Source organism: Camelus bactrianus, chromosome 13 (assembly GCF_048773025.1).
Source record: "Camelus bactrianus isolate YW-2024 breed Bactrian camel chromosome 13, ASM4877302v1, whole genome shotgun sequence".
Lineage (NCBI taxonomy): Eukaryota > Metazoa > Chordata > Mammalia > Artiodactyla > Camelidae > Camelus > Camelus bactrianus.
Genome location: NC_133551.1, coordinates 37,715,785 through 37,729,993, shown reverse-complemented (window position 1 = coordinate 37,729,993; position 14,209 = coordinate 37,715,785). Strand labels below are relative to the sequence as shown.

General features: G+C 46.4%; 1 protein-coding gene across 1 annotated transcript in view; it reads right to left on the bottom strand.

Annotated features, from left to right (window-relative positions):
• Nucleotides 1-13,440, bottom strand: part of DAB1 (DAB adaptor protein 1) — a 403,254-nt gene extending 389,814 nt beyond the window's left edge. The window contains exon 1 of the mRNA XM_074376397.1: nucleotides 13,233-13,440. The gene's annotated coding sequence lies outside the window, so the exon portion shown is untranslated. The remainder of the gene's footprint in view (nucleotides 1-13,232) is intronic.
• Between the last annotated feature and the right edge of the window lie 769 nt (nucleotides 13,441-14,209).

The window sequence follows — 14,209 nt, the reverse complement described above, 5'->3', positions numbered from 1 at the left end:
AAAGATAAATAAATATTTATGACACTCACTCAAATCCACAGTAACTACTAAGTCGCTTGTGTTCTCACTCTGGTTTAAAAATGTGCATATGTTAGTGGCTGGGGGTCTCATCCCTCAATGAGAATGCCACAGAACACTGTCATTTACAGACCCTAAAACTACTCATTTGACTCACTACAGGGATCTGCCTTGGTAGCAGCAGGTAACAAACTTAATTAAGGCAACTGGAGCCTCAGACAAACAAACTTCAGTGCTGCCCAGTAAACAGCTAAGAACACACCAGAAACGCCACGGAAGCTGGTTTTACGGAAGCTTTACCATGGATCAGAAGCATCTGATCAAGAACAGCAAACATGGTGATTGAGGAAACAGAGAAATAAGTGAGAACTGATTTCCACCATTCAACTGTCTTGCAGAAACTTTCCCTTACCCAAAACGGCCCAATTTACCCCTCAGCATATTGACCAAACTTCCACTTGAGGGAGAGTTATGCTGTCATAACATACTAATTATAAAGAAACAGCCAAAATTCACTACTGGGTAGTTAAAGCCCACCGGCCAGCTATCTTTCACCTACAAATATTTTTTTTTTGTTTGTTGTTTGTTTTAACTGATTTAGTGCCAAATTTTTAAACAGAGGGATTTCACCTTAAAAAACAAAACCAAACCAAGATTTCTAGCTTTTCTTGGAAAAGCTGAAAACCTGGCTTCGTTGGTCCAGCACTCTCTTATTGCAATCATCAGTTGGAGCTAAACAGTGGCTTCTCCTGCGCCCCCCTTTCCTGACTCCAGACTGTTTCACCCACTAATGTCAACTGCATGGCCCTCGTAGGCACCTGGGCTTGCAATTCTCATAATAAGAGTCACCTGAAAGGCTATTAAAATGCACCACACCTGACACACACTGCTCATTTCACCTAAATAAATATAGTCATATTTCTCCATAGACTGCTCTTTGAATCCAGGCAATAGGAGAGCTGAGGAAATTGCAGAGAAGGCTACACAAAGTAAAGGCTGTTCTGCCACCATCTACCCAACCACAACCTCACGGCTAACACTTGGTGAGAAGCTGCTCCAGGAACTGGCCCTGTTTACCTGCCCAGCCCCACTTCCCCAGCTCCTGCCACCCCACCACTCTGTGATCCATTCCTTCCAAATTACAAGGGCTCCCTGTGCATGGAAGTGCCCATCTCACGTCCACCATGGTCCCCTGACCCAGAATGTGCCTCCTCCTGCCTTGATTGCGTTTTCCCCGTGGGCTGTGTACACAATACAAGCAACTAGAGTTTCTGTCCCACTCACCCTATGAGCCCAGCACGGCACCCAGAGCAGATTCACGGAATCAAAGACTCACCAGCAAATTCCAAGTCACCTTCAGAACGCCTAGCTTAGATACTGACCATTCCCTACCCTGGCAAAAGTCATCCTGTCTTATTTTTCTCTGCTAACACTTTTTTTGGCTATACTCAGCCATATTAGTATCTGTTTATTTGTGCTTCCTGGACTAATCCTGGATCTTGAGGAGGAAATCTGTCTTTTTCATGGCAAAAAAAAAAAAAAAAAAGGAATCCACCACTGTGCCAGGACCCCGCAGGGAATCAAAAGAGGCTGAGTAAATGAAGTGATAGAGAAACCAAGTCCTTTCCCATAAATCATTACTCCTGGCCATGGATACATTGTTGTCATCCTCCTCCTCATCACCATCACCATCACCACTGCCGCCAGCACCACCTCTCCAACGGACACTCAGCAGAAACCCAGTGCAGGCAGCAGAGGTGCCAGGGCTCACAAGCATGCCTGTGTCCAGTGCGGCTGAAGTGCCACCAAGGGGACAGAAAGGACCGCACCTCGAGGACTGTGATTTGTCTACGTGTTGCCACCTCCTCTTTCACACCCGCCCAATTTGAAAATAAAAGGAAACAACTGCTTGTTTTAGATCATGTCCAAGACCAAGTCTCCATCCCATCAGCAACCTGAATGACTAACGCAGGCGTGGTCCACTTCCAGGGGCGGCACGCAGCCGTCTTCGCCTACAGAACGTATCTCACGTCTTCTTCCTCTGGAGTTTCCTGTAAGTTATGGATTAATAAAACTTTCCCTGAGAGTGCTGCTTTATTAATCTTTGTGAAATACTCAGAAAGAAGAAAATATTTTATCATGCCCCTCTAAAATGAATCATGATAAATGCCGTCCCCTGTGTGCTGATGAGAAATAAAGTTGCTTTCTGCAGTCAACTGTGTCTGCAGGCACTGTTTTTCCTCTCCAGTCAGGTGGGGAGGAAACAAAATGTCAAATTGTCTCCTGACCTGGAAAGACCACAGGGGCCGCCAAAGGCACCGCAAACCAAGACCGATTTCTGAGGATGCCTCACTTCAAGCCCCTCCTCTCCTTTCAGAGCCGAAAGGAGCGAAGCAGCACAGACCGAAGAGGTCTGTTACCATTCACCTACTGAACCCCCTTCATTATACTGAAGCAAGTCCCTTTCAAAGGTAATGACTGTGTGGCTGTGCCATCATTTTATGTGTCGAGGGCAGGGGGACTCCTGCTTGTGGCATGTCAACAGGCACCGCAGGCCTCACTTCTTCTGATTCACAAAACAGCCCCAGAAGAACCTATTTTTCAAGCAAGGCTCAGAGAGCTGAGGTCTTGCCCACAGCCACAGAGTTCATTATTGGTTTGACCATCTGTAAAGTGGGGACAGTAATGCCCTTCCTGTCTATCTGATAGGACTGTTTTGAAGCCCAAAAGAGAAGATACCTCATAGTGTGTGTGTGCGCGCGTGCGTGTGTGTTGATGGACCTATATATCTCACTTGCTGGCTTCTTTGGTTCCATCTAAATGTCAAGTATTTCACAATGTTGGAAGTAACCAAAGAATCAGACCTAAAAGTCACTCGTTAAAGTCTTTCACCTAAAATTCCTTCTTTGCAAAGGGGTGATGAATGATTTCAGCTCCACTGTTCACCCCTTGGTAACTCTGAGACACACCTGCCAGGTCTCCAACCTAAGCAAAAGACATCTCATCTACAGAATGAGTGGGTGGTCCTGCCAGGCTCCAGGGGCACATCCGGCCTGAATTCCATTCCATGATCCAGAGTGGCTGGGATGTGTACCCTCAGGGCTGCCCTAGAACTGCATGTTACTGGGTGCCATTTCTGTTCATTCTTCCTTTCACGTTGCAATACGGGGTCACAATCCCTTATCCAAACACCCTGGGGCCTCTGTGTTCAAAATGTAGGTTTTATTTTGCATTTCAGATAGGCCACCTTTACTATGACCTCTGGCTCCTCGTTTGCAAGTGGGAATAATCTTCACTGACCTGAGGGATGCCTGAAAAGTCGAACAAGATGGTAGCTACTGGTCAAACTGTGTCCTTCAATTCAGGCAGCCAGATGGCAGGCCTGAAATGCCAGACCAGTGTGTCAGGAGCCAGACTCCAGCCCCCAGGCCTCAGATCATGTTACCACCAGAGACAAGGGGCCCAGGAGGGAGTTCTGCCATCCTTTGCAAGTCCCCTCACTCTCCAGGGGTATAAAAGAGACATCTTTCGAAGACTTCTGCCACCTGAATGAGGTGAGTAGCTGCTCCTGCGTGTGGTCAGCCCTCATTCACCCCACTCCTCATCCACATTCTCACTGACCCACCCGGACAAAGGAAACCCCTGCAGTGTCAGTCTGTGGGGGACGGCAGTGAGCCAGCCAAGGGCGGTGCTAAGCCACCCAGAGCCCTTCTCTTGAGGCTGTTCTGGTATCAAAGCACAGTATGGAAGGAACCTAGTGCTTCAGTAAGCTCCCCTCAGCCCCCACCATCCAGAAGAAGAAATATAGGCGGAGTACGATCAACATTAACACGTAACCAGGAATTGCATTTTAAAGATGGCATTTACAGTAGCAACTACAAAAATATAAAGCACCTGGAAATAAATCTAACAAAAGATAGGTACCTTTATGAAGAAAAGGATAATCTTTATTTTAAAAGCGCCTAAGCAGATGCAGATACTAAGTTTATGAGTAGAAAGGCTCAATCATAATGATGTCATTTCCCTGAATTAACCTATAAATTCAAGTAGTAACGCCAATCTCATCTCAAGTATTTTAGTGTTAAGTTTAAAAGATAATTATAAAATGCATATGGGAGACAAAAGGCCAAGAAAGGCCAAGTTGCTTTTGAAGAAGGACATTGTCAGGGATTTGTCCTGCCAAATACCAAGGCTTATTATAAAGCTATAATAATAAAGAAGTGTTGTTTGAGCAAAAGCGTGGAGAAAATATATGCCTAAAACTAATCCTAAAAGCCAGGAGGATTTTTCTCCACATGGAAGAAAATTAGCATAAACAGAACAAATGCCTACCTCACACCACACAGACCACACACACACACACACACGTCCCATGGATTATAGAACCGAAATGTAAAAGGCAAAACAATAAAGCTTTTAGAAGATAATAAAGGAGAATATCTTTATGACATCAGGGTTTAAAAAAGGCTTTCTTAAACAAGACATAAAAAGTACTAACCACAGAAGAAAAGATTGATAAATTCCACTGCATTAAAATTAAGAAGTTAGATAGCAGAAGGTTGGCAAGAATCCAATTTCTATGTGGCCTACAAATCTACTCAGTTTCCCAAAGGAATAAATTACAGTAACCTTTTTGCATTCATTGGAACTCTGTTCTAACAAATACATGCCATAGCTCAGATTCAGCATATGGCTGGCCCCATCTTTGACTTCACCACACAACTGGATTACCCGCAATTCTGGTCTAACTTGAGTCTGTCTGAATGGTTGTGTTTTATATTTAGAACTTTTGTGAGCATCCACGTAGTGCTGCTCAAAATAATGTGTCCTGGGACTGAAAAGAAGCACCACCATGTGCCATGGTCAGAGTGTGCTGGCATCGCTGGGTGATCACAAGGGAACAGCATCACATGGCTTCTCTTCCTTACTGTCTGGGCTGCGTCTGCGTCACTTATGATCATTCACACCCAACGCTGACTCTCATTTCTGCTGCCTGCTGGGATTTTACTTTTACTCCCAAGACTACGAGGAAAAAAATCTGCACCAGCCAAGGCAAAGACAGAACATCCTAGAGGTGGATGCTTAGCTATAACCAACATTGATCCCATGGGAGAAGCTAATCTACTGTCTCCCATATGACCATGATTTAGTACAGAAAGCCTCTCCCTCTTTCTTTCTCCTCCCATTCTTTCCACCACGCATCCCCCAGAAATACTCTAACATTCACTCTACCTGTTGATATGTACACAGTAATATATGAATATAGGCGAGGATAATAAAAAGGAAAATGTCACCCAGATATGACGTATGTTTTAGAGAATGTGAGCATTTTTCTAGAGAATGCCCCTTACATACATCAAGAGATGCCTGTGTTGGCAAGACAGTGCCTAATTATAAAGCTTTGTTACTAAAAATAAGTTCTCTTGAGGACCCCCATAAGCCTTCAGAGTACTTAGTGTCCAGGTACTGAGTAATTAATTCACATTAATTTGTAATTTTCCTTTTTGATTGGAAGCATGTATATAGTTATCATCTTTCCTGTAATGGAAATGGGTAGTTCTACTGAATCAGTTATTTTAATAGGATAAATTTGAGTAAGTTGTTATTGTTAATGCTTGCAAAAGATGTCAAGAAAACAGAGAGATGACTTTCAATAGCTGACTGTTACTATTCATTTCCAAATCCAGATTACAAAGTAAAGAACTGCCACCAAAAAGAAGTGTTTTCGAGATCATTCATCACAAAGAATTTCAGTATCATCAATGGAAAACAATTTACCCTGATCTTTTTATCCAGATGAGCTTAATGGACCACATGAAAGTGCACATACTTAATTCAATTCAATCCAGCAGAAACTTACTGAGCATCTACTACATTCCAGGCACTGTTGTTAAAAAGAAAAGCCACATTTCCTCCTCTCCCCTACAAAGAGCTTATAAATGTCCTTACCTGGACATTTATTGGAAAAAATACTATTTCTTTTTTATTATCTCTGTAGTTACTAGCTAGAAACTGGATGAGAATTTAATGGAATTCTTTTTAAGCTTGTTCTTCTGAAAAGTATATTCAAAAGAATTATACAGAATGATGAACATTCAATGTGGAAGAGTGGTTATCCCTGGCAGGAGGAAAGGAGATCTGATCGGGGAGAGGTTACTAAGAGGCTTCAACTGTATTTACATGGCTTTCTTTCTTAAGCTGAGTCTCAGGCACAGTTTCCCAAAGTGTTGTTATTTACACTTTTTGTATGTCTAAATATACAACATTTCAAATCAAACACATTACTTTTTCGATAAAATTAACTGTTCTGCTTAAAAATCTTGTGCTTACCTACAAACCTCTTCTCCAATCTCTCTCATAAGACACTGAGAGGGGATCCTTGAAATCAAACATTCTATAGCAAGTAAGTTTGGAAAACTCGTAATGAGGTAAATGAGTTTACTACAGGAACTCTCTGAAGCTTTAATATATCAGTAAATAACCGTGTCTTACTAAGATATATAATTCAAGTCTTCCCAAATATTTCTGAGTATGGGACGTTTTTCCCTCTGAACACTTTCTGTTGAAATACTCATAACTGTAATAGGGTAGAACAAATCTGACTCCATGTTAGTCCTGTTCCTTTGACTCTAACCCTGTGCTCTGTTTCCTGTGTTGGTTTCTGTCATGCTGGTTCTGTAACCCTTTCTAAAAGAATGTTGCCTAGAGCCTGAAATACACAGGAGAGCCCATTCTCAAGGCTCTGACCTTTAAAGGTATAACACTTTTCCATTCAAATAGAGATAAAAAGTTGCAGAACAGAGAATAACATTTGTCTTGTAGGTACAAAAACATTGTGACCTGATCTACTGGACAGTGGGAAGAACAAAGGATTCTGACATCAAGAAATTTGCAACAACCAACCACACCCTCTCTCCTCTTTAGCATAAAAGGAGCCTGAATTCTGACTTGGAGATGGTTCTTTAGGACATTCGTCCCTCATCTTCTCTGTCTGTCGGCTTTCTAAACAGTCTTTGTTCCTTGCCCCAACATCTCATCTCCCGATTTACTGGCCCGTTGTGCGGCAAGCAGAACGAGTTTGGACTCGGAAACATAACCATCCTGGGGGACATAGTGTTCTCTAGAACATAGTTTGGAAAATATTCTATAAAATAATCCATTTCAGCCACATACACTACATTAGAGCCACTTTCAACAGGATGCCCATCCCCAAACCAGTGATGAACCTTCCTGCTCGCCTGTCTTTGCCCATATAGTTCTTTCAGTCTGGAATGCCCCCATCCCTGAAAAACTCCTAGTCAACCTTCAGCTTCCAGCTGAAATGAAATCTCTTCCGCAAAGTCTTCTCCACCTTTTCCTTTCTCAAGGTAGAAATAATTCCTCCTCTGGAAGCTTCCAGTGCTATACGGATACTCTCTGTACCACATCTCATGCTAGAGCCATATTTATGCATGAGACCTGGTGCCAGATGACAGAGACTGCACCTCTGCACCTCGGAACTGTCCACAGTTTCTAGCACAGACCAGAGCCAGGTACCAAGTAGATGCTGGGAAGATGTGTAATGGACACAGGAGTGATGTCTATACCCAGGACCTGAGTGACCTAACTTCCCAGACACTCTTCATGCATATTCATAATTTTCAGGTGCATCTGTCAATCACAACACTAACGAGAATAGGAATAAACAAATGTAAAGACTGAAAGAGACAAAAAGACTCAGATGAACACAAGAACAGACAAAGAAAGAGAGGGCTTAACTGATGAAGACTGAACAGACAGAGCCAGTTGAGACAGAGAGACTGACCAACAAAAAGAATCAGAAATTGGTATGAAGCTCATAGCTGATACACAGGGTTGGTAATTTTCCAACTCACTGCAGGAGGTCAACATCGCTGACTTGGGTTCACTCTGACCTTGATACATCTGTCTGAGAGGGCCCGCCTCCAATTTTATCCCCTAAGCCAAACAACCCATCTTCCCTACCACAAAACTTTTATCATTTTAGCTGTGAGTTGGCCTATTCAGGACAATTTTATTTCTATTTTCTCTTCTCTTTATGAGAACCCCCCACTGGCACTGTAGATTGGTTATATGTCAGGTTAAAAGAAAAGGAAATAATAATAATAAAAGCAAGCTGGCAATTTCTTTCCAATAGAATATGCTGCATATTTCATGAAATAGAAGCCAGAGGAGTTTTATGATTCCTGAACCAAAACCTTCCCGTATCTCGGGACTAAATGGAAGAAAAATACAAAGAGCATCTCAAAGAAAAAGAAACCTGATCATTTGCTCTCCAACCTAAGGGATGTGTTTAAGTGATTAATTGAGTTAATGTCTTTTTTCTTTTCTTTTTTTTTAAACACAGGTTCATATCCTGATGCACATTTCACAGATTGAGTTCAGTGCTAGTTTTCACGGCTATAACCCAAGAGGAGGGGTTTTCTTTTCCTCTTGGACACTTTTTTTCCAGCACAGAACCTCTGGCTGGCTTCTGCTCTTAGCCTGGCAATACTCACCCCACCCCACCATCCCTTCCTGCTCAAGTTCTGTACCTATTTCAGGCCTCTACTCTCTCTTGGTATAGGAAACAGTCTGGTCTAGAAGGGGCACAAGACAAAGAATTCCGGGTTCTGATGGTGACACTCAGCCATACAGTTACGTGTCACCCCAAGCCTGCTTTGTGTTCCAATCTGTAAATTGAGAGAGTTAACTACTTCTAGAATTTAATCAATCCAACAGTCATTTTATTTCCTTGAAAAAAAAACTGCTGAAAAGTGCAATGGCGTGGGGATTTTAGCATTATGTGTACCTTACCCTTCCCTTCCCCAAGAGAGGGAGATGTTCAGGAAATATTGCCAATAAGCTAACCAAAACAAAACCTTTGCCTGAAATCCTTAAGTATCTCTCTTCCTCTCTGCCTCCTGGTTGGAAAAAAAGAAAAACAAGCCAGATACTTTTAGGATATTTAAGCCTTAGGGTATCAGTGACAAACAAGAAACTTTTTATTATCAAGGGGAAGGATTTTTATCTCATTTGAAGGATAACGTTAACAGTTAAATAGCATTCCGTGCTGGATACTCTTCTAAGTACTTTGCGTTAATTCCTCACAATCCTCACAACAATCTTATGTAGCAGGTACTGTTACTTCATCATAGAGAAAACTGAAGCATGGAAAAGTTGGATAAGCTGGTCAAGGCTGCACAGCAGGCGAGGCTGGGGAAACTGAGGTCTGAACCCAGGCGGTCTAGTACTCAAGTCCAGAATTCTAAACACCTGTTATACCACCTTTTAATTTTGAGAATCTCTGTTTACCCCTTGTTGGTTACCAACAAGAGCAGTAATGCAACCCCCTCATACCCAGTTACTGAATATGTTAACAAAGTCAACAGACGTGAACCAACCCGTCACAACATCCAAGTGTTCAAAATGTCCACCGTCAACCTAATGCCCTGTTGGCAACAGAGCAACATCCATTTTATGTTGTCAGCATCTGAAATTGAAAACAACCTGTAGTTTGCTCCTACAGGAAGTCTAACTATTCCATTATTCCCCATTAAATGTGACAACAACCCTGGGAGACAGTTGAGATCACCTCACCACTCAGAGGTAGCGTAACACAGTTGTTAGCACAGACCCTGGAACCTGAATGCTTGGATTCAAATTGAAGGTCTGTATCTTAGATGCTGTGTGACCTTGGGGACCAGTTACCAACTCTCTCTGTGCCCCACTTTCCTTATCATTCAAATCAGAATAAGAATACAAGTATCCACCACCTAGAGTTATTGAAGAATGAAATAAATTATTGCCTGAGAAGTGCTTAAAAGGGTATCTGATCCTTAGTAAGTACTCCACAAAGATTAGTTATTCCTACCTTTATTATAAGAGAGATAATTTGCCAATCTAGTACCTGGATTCCACCTTGACCTTCCAATTCCAAATACCATCCTCTCTCCTTCGCAGAATTCCATGCTAAAGTTACCATTCTCCTGAAATCGTATGTGCCAAAGCACCAAATGAGACATTTTTCCCCATAAAACTCCCCACAAAGTATGTATTATTCCTGCTTTGCAAATGAAGAAACTGCAGTTCCGAGAGGACAAGTGATTTATCCTCACTTAACCAGTGAACTTTTTTTTGTTAGTTAGTCCTAAGTAACAAAGTTCCTGACAACAGCCTTCAATTTATGCAATTTTTTAAGTGCAATCTAAAAGACATAAACTGTGATCTTCTTGCTTTGTTAGCTTTATTAGTTTGAGAGAGGGATTAAATCCCAGCAAAAACAAAATGTTTGACTTGAGTGAATTATCAAAATGAAATGCTTCCTCAATTAGATGCTTCCTCTGCCTGCAGGGTGGCTCCAAGCACCCAAAATCAACCAAATGCAATTTTTAAGATGGGTACTATCAGGTACCAAGCCAAACGCCTACCCATTTAAGAAAAATGACTTTGGAGGGCAAACGGGGAGCAGGAGCGCCATATTCCTCCCTGGCTTCGGGAGAAAATGAACAGTAAGTGATGCCATCTCTTCCCGGCTGCCTCACACAATGGTCTGTCTTGCAAATGAAACATACTGTGAAACAGCTTGTGAGAGGAGCTTCATCAACAATAAGTAATTTTTATTTTTATTCAGATTTTATTGTTGAATACAATGAACATGATTAAATGTTTCAGATATGCCCATTCAGACCTTAAGCAAACCACCACCCAAAAGAAAAAAAAAAAAAACTCTCCTAAAAATCGCCTTCTAAAACTGCTGTAGAAGAGATTTAATTGCCAACTTGATGTGTAGAACTGAATTCCCACTTGACAGCGGGCACTTCCCAAGTAGATACTAACAACTCCCCACCGTCGGCCTCTCCTCTCCTCCCTGCCGATCCTCCAGCGTCGCCAAATAGTTACAATGTCAGTCTTTCAAATCACAGCATTTTGAACTTCCTAAACCTTTAAGAGGGCCTCTGTGCACGGAAAAGAACAATAGCGCTTCAAAAGCCGTTTCTCCGAGTTTTTCAATACTCTATTTGAAAGCGGGGATTTCAATCAAGGACATCAGCAGACGATTTCTGATTGCTTAGAAGTTGACTTTTATACAGCTTTGATTAGGTCGCCCTCCTCAATAGGAAATCAGGAAAATCTTTGATCCCTTTCAGATTCCAGAATTGTCACCAAGCCTTGTCAGGACAGGGAGTGAAAGAGATGGGGGTGGGGGAGTTGCGAAGCGTTCCTACTCCATCCAACCTCTCCACTTCCCCCTCCTCATCTATCTTGCCCGTGCAATTCAGGGTTCCATCCAGAATCACTCATCGTTGAAGATAATAAAAACAATGGGTGCTAATTCAGGGGGTGGGGATGGTTTATAATATTATGGATTTCCCGAAGACCTATAATTGGCACATAAATGTACAAACGTGAACCGGATAATTAGGGGGTTCTGAACGCAAGCCACCTTTAATTTATATGATTACTAGAAAACATGTTAAGTGTGATGAAGTGTCAGAGGAACCCCCACAAGGCCTTTATTCAAAACCATCAACATTTTGAAAGTGCGTTCAACGGGCCAGCAGGAGGTAGCGAGAAGCGACAGCAGCGGATCCTTGCTCGGGTCCCCGCCGGCACACTACGAGCTGTATTGTAGCATCCTTCTTGGAAGGCTCGCCCGTCCGCCCAGCTCCGGGCATCAAAAGACAGACTCGCTTTCACAACCTCTCCACTCGCCCCTCTATCTAAAGGGAGTAAGCCCGGGCTTCCAAACGCACATGCACACACCGACCCACGCGGGCACGCACCCCACCCTAGGAGACACGTGCCGAAGCGCAGATGCCCACGCCGCGGCGCTCTCCACGCCGGCCGCCGCCGCCGCCGAGCAAGCGGGCGGGAGCCAGACCTCGGCCGCCCAGCGCCCCCGGCCTCCCCACCCCCACCCAATTCCTCCAGATTCTCCCAGCCCAGGCGGAAGTGCCCAGGCAGACCCCCAACAATGAGGACTTCTGTGCAGCAGTTGGGGGTGGAGGATAGTTAACAGGGAGTGAAACACACAGTCTCTCGGGTCCCGGAGGGAACGACGGGTCAGCCTCGTCCAGCAACCTGCCCTCATGCCCCTACCCCTCACCCTCTCCAGGACCACATTAAAAAAAAAAAATCCGTTTTAAAAGTGCACAGAGTACACGCGCCCTCCCACCAGGGGTCACAACAATACTCCGCGGGACAAGCCAGCGTGGGCAGGAGAGCCCTGGCTGCAGCAACCACGGTTTTAAAATTTACTTAGTACACTTAGCCAACAGCCTCTTTCCGACGCCACGACACAATCTCCCCTATCCTTGACTCCCTGACTCCAAGGTCTGGGCGGTTGAGTCCTCCTTTTATGGCTCCTTTATGAACCAAACCACGCGGATTTTAAAGTTTCCCCAGTAAGGTTAAAAAAACACACAATTGAGCTCTGCAGTTGAGGCAAAGCGCGGAGTCCGGAGCAGAGAGAAGCAAGAGGGGCGGGCTGGAGAGGAGAGAAACAGGAGTGGGGGCGCCTGGGGAATGGAATGCAGGGGGCGGCAGCAGACAACCGAGTCGACGCAGGACTGGGAAAGAGACGGGTTCCGAGGAGACGCAGAGTCCAGTTCTGACGGTGTTTGCGAAAGGGTAGGGGTTACTGGGATAGATCTGGTTTTCCGACAGGTCAGGGTAGAACCGCAGCGCTGCCGAGGAGTAGGGAAGTGAAAACAGTGTTTTGCGGAGGAGGAAAGAGGGTCCGACCAGGAGTTGACGGGGGCGGGGAGGGAGGGGGACGCCGCAAGCATGGCTGGGGAAGGGCTCCCGAGTACCGGGTAGGTTCTAGAGTGGGAAAAAGAAGGTCTATGGGCGGACAGAGCCGGGCCGCAGGAGTGAGGAGGATGCAGAGGGTCGGAGAGAGAAGAGTGTACTGGGTGAGCAGGTCTGGAAAGAGAACCGCGCGTGGTCAGAAGTAGGGAGACTGGGGGGGGGGGGTGGAGAGAAACCCAAAAGGAAGGAGCAGAGTCGGCTTTTCCCCCAGCAAGTGGAGGAAGAGAGCGGAAAACTGCAGTCGCCATCCCCGCCGCACTCCCAAGCCAAACTCCCGAGAGGTGCGCCACAGGAGCCCTCCTCCGCGCCTGGGAACCCAGCGGAGGCGTCCAGGCGCCGAGTCTCCGCTAGGCGCCCGCCCGCGCTGAACTCCCGGGCGGCCGCGAACCCCCGCAGCACCTCACCTCGGCTCGCCGCGACCATCCTCCTCCACTGCCGCAGCCGCCCAGGAAGCGGCTCCCCATGCCCGGCGGGCGGCGGCACTCAGGCGCGCTCTCCAGCCCGGGGAAGCCCGGGCGAGCGCCGAGCTGGGTCCATCCTCCCCGGGAGCCACGGGCCCCGCGTCAGAGCAGGGGGAGGAGACCGCCCCGCGCGCAGACCCGCCTCCTCACGCGCCCCCGCCCCGTCGGCCCCGCGCCCGCTTGGCGCCCGGCGGCGCCGCTCACCTGCTCGTATCCCGCAGCCGCCGCTGCCGCCGCCTGGCCGCCCGCCCCGTGCCCCTGGCCCCCGCCTCGCGGATCCCGCTCCCGCTCTCGCTCCCGCCCGGGCGTTCTCTGCGCCGCCCGAGCGCACTCCGAGAGCTTAGCCGAGTCGCGGTGGCGACGAGGAGGACGAGCAGGAGGAAGAGCGGGCGAGCGGGGGCGCCGCGGTTCGCAGTCGCGCCTCCGGAGCCCTGGCGCTCGCTCCCCATCCCGGCGTGGAAGAGGGAGAGCTGAGCCCGGAGCACCGGGTCCCCGCCCCGGCTGCTTGGGCGGGGAGGGGATGAGCGCGAGATGGGGTGAAAGCCGCCAGACCCGGGTTTTTCACAAAGTATCCAGTGTTTCTGCCACCACCGCCACCGTTCGCCCCCGCCGGGGCTCCCTCATTTTTCTCTAGGGTCTGCCCTTTTTTATCCAAGCTTCCAAACACACGCACACCCAAACGTAAAGAGTGCCGGTACGCGAAAGAAAACTCGAGGGCTAGTCGCGCGCGGGCGTGTTGCCCCCCTAACTCCCCAACGCAGGAGGGGGCGCTAGTTCCCAGAGGCCAACCCTGTCGCCAAGGCTTCCCAAGCAAAGTTGGGAGAGGGAGAAGACGTGCTTCTGTCACGCTTTCGTGAGTCCTAGGGAAGGTCTCAGGTCCCTGAAGGTGTGCAGACCCCAGTTAAATGCTTTCCCTCCCG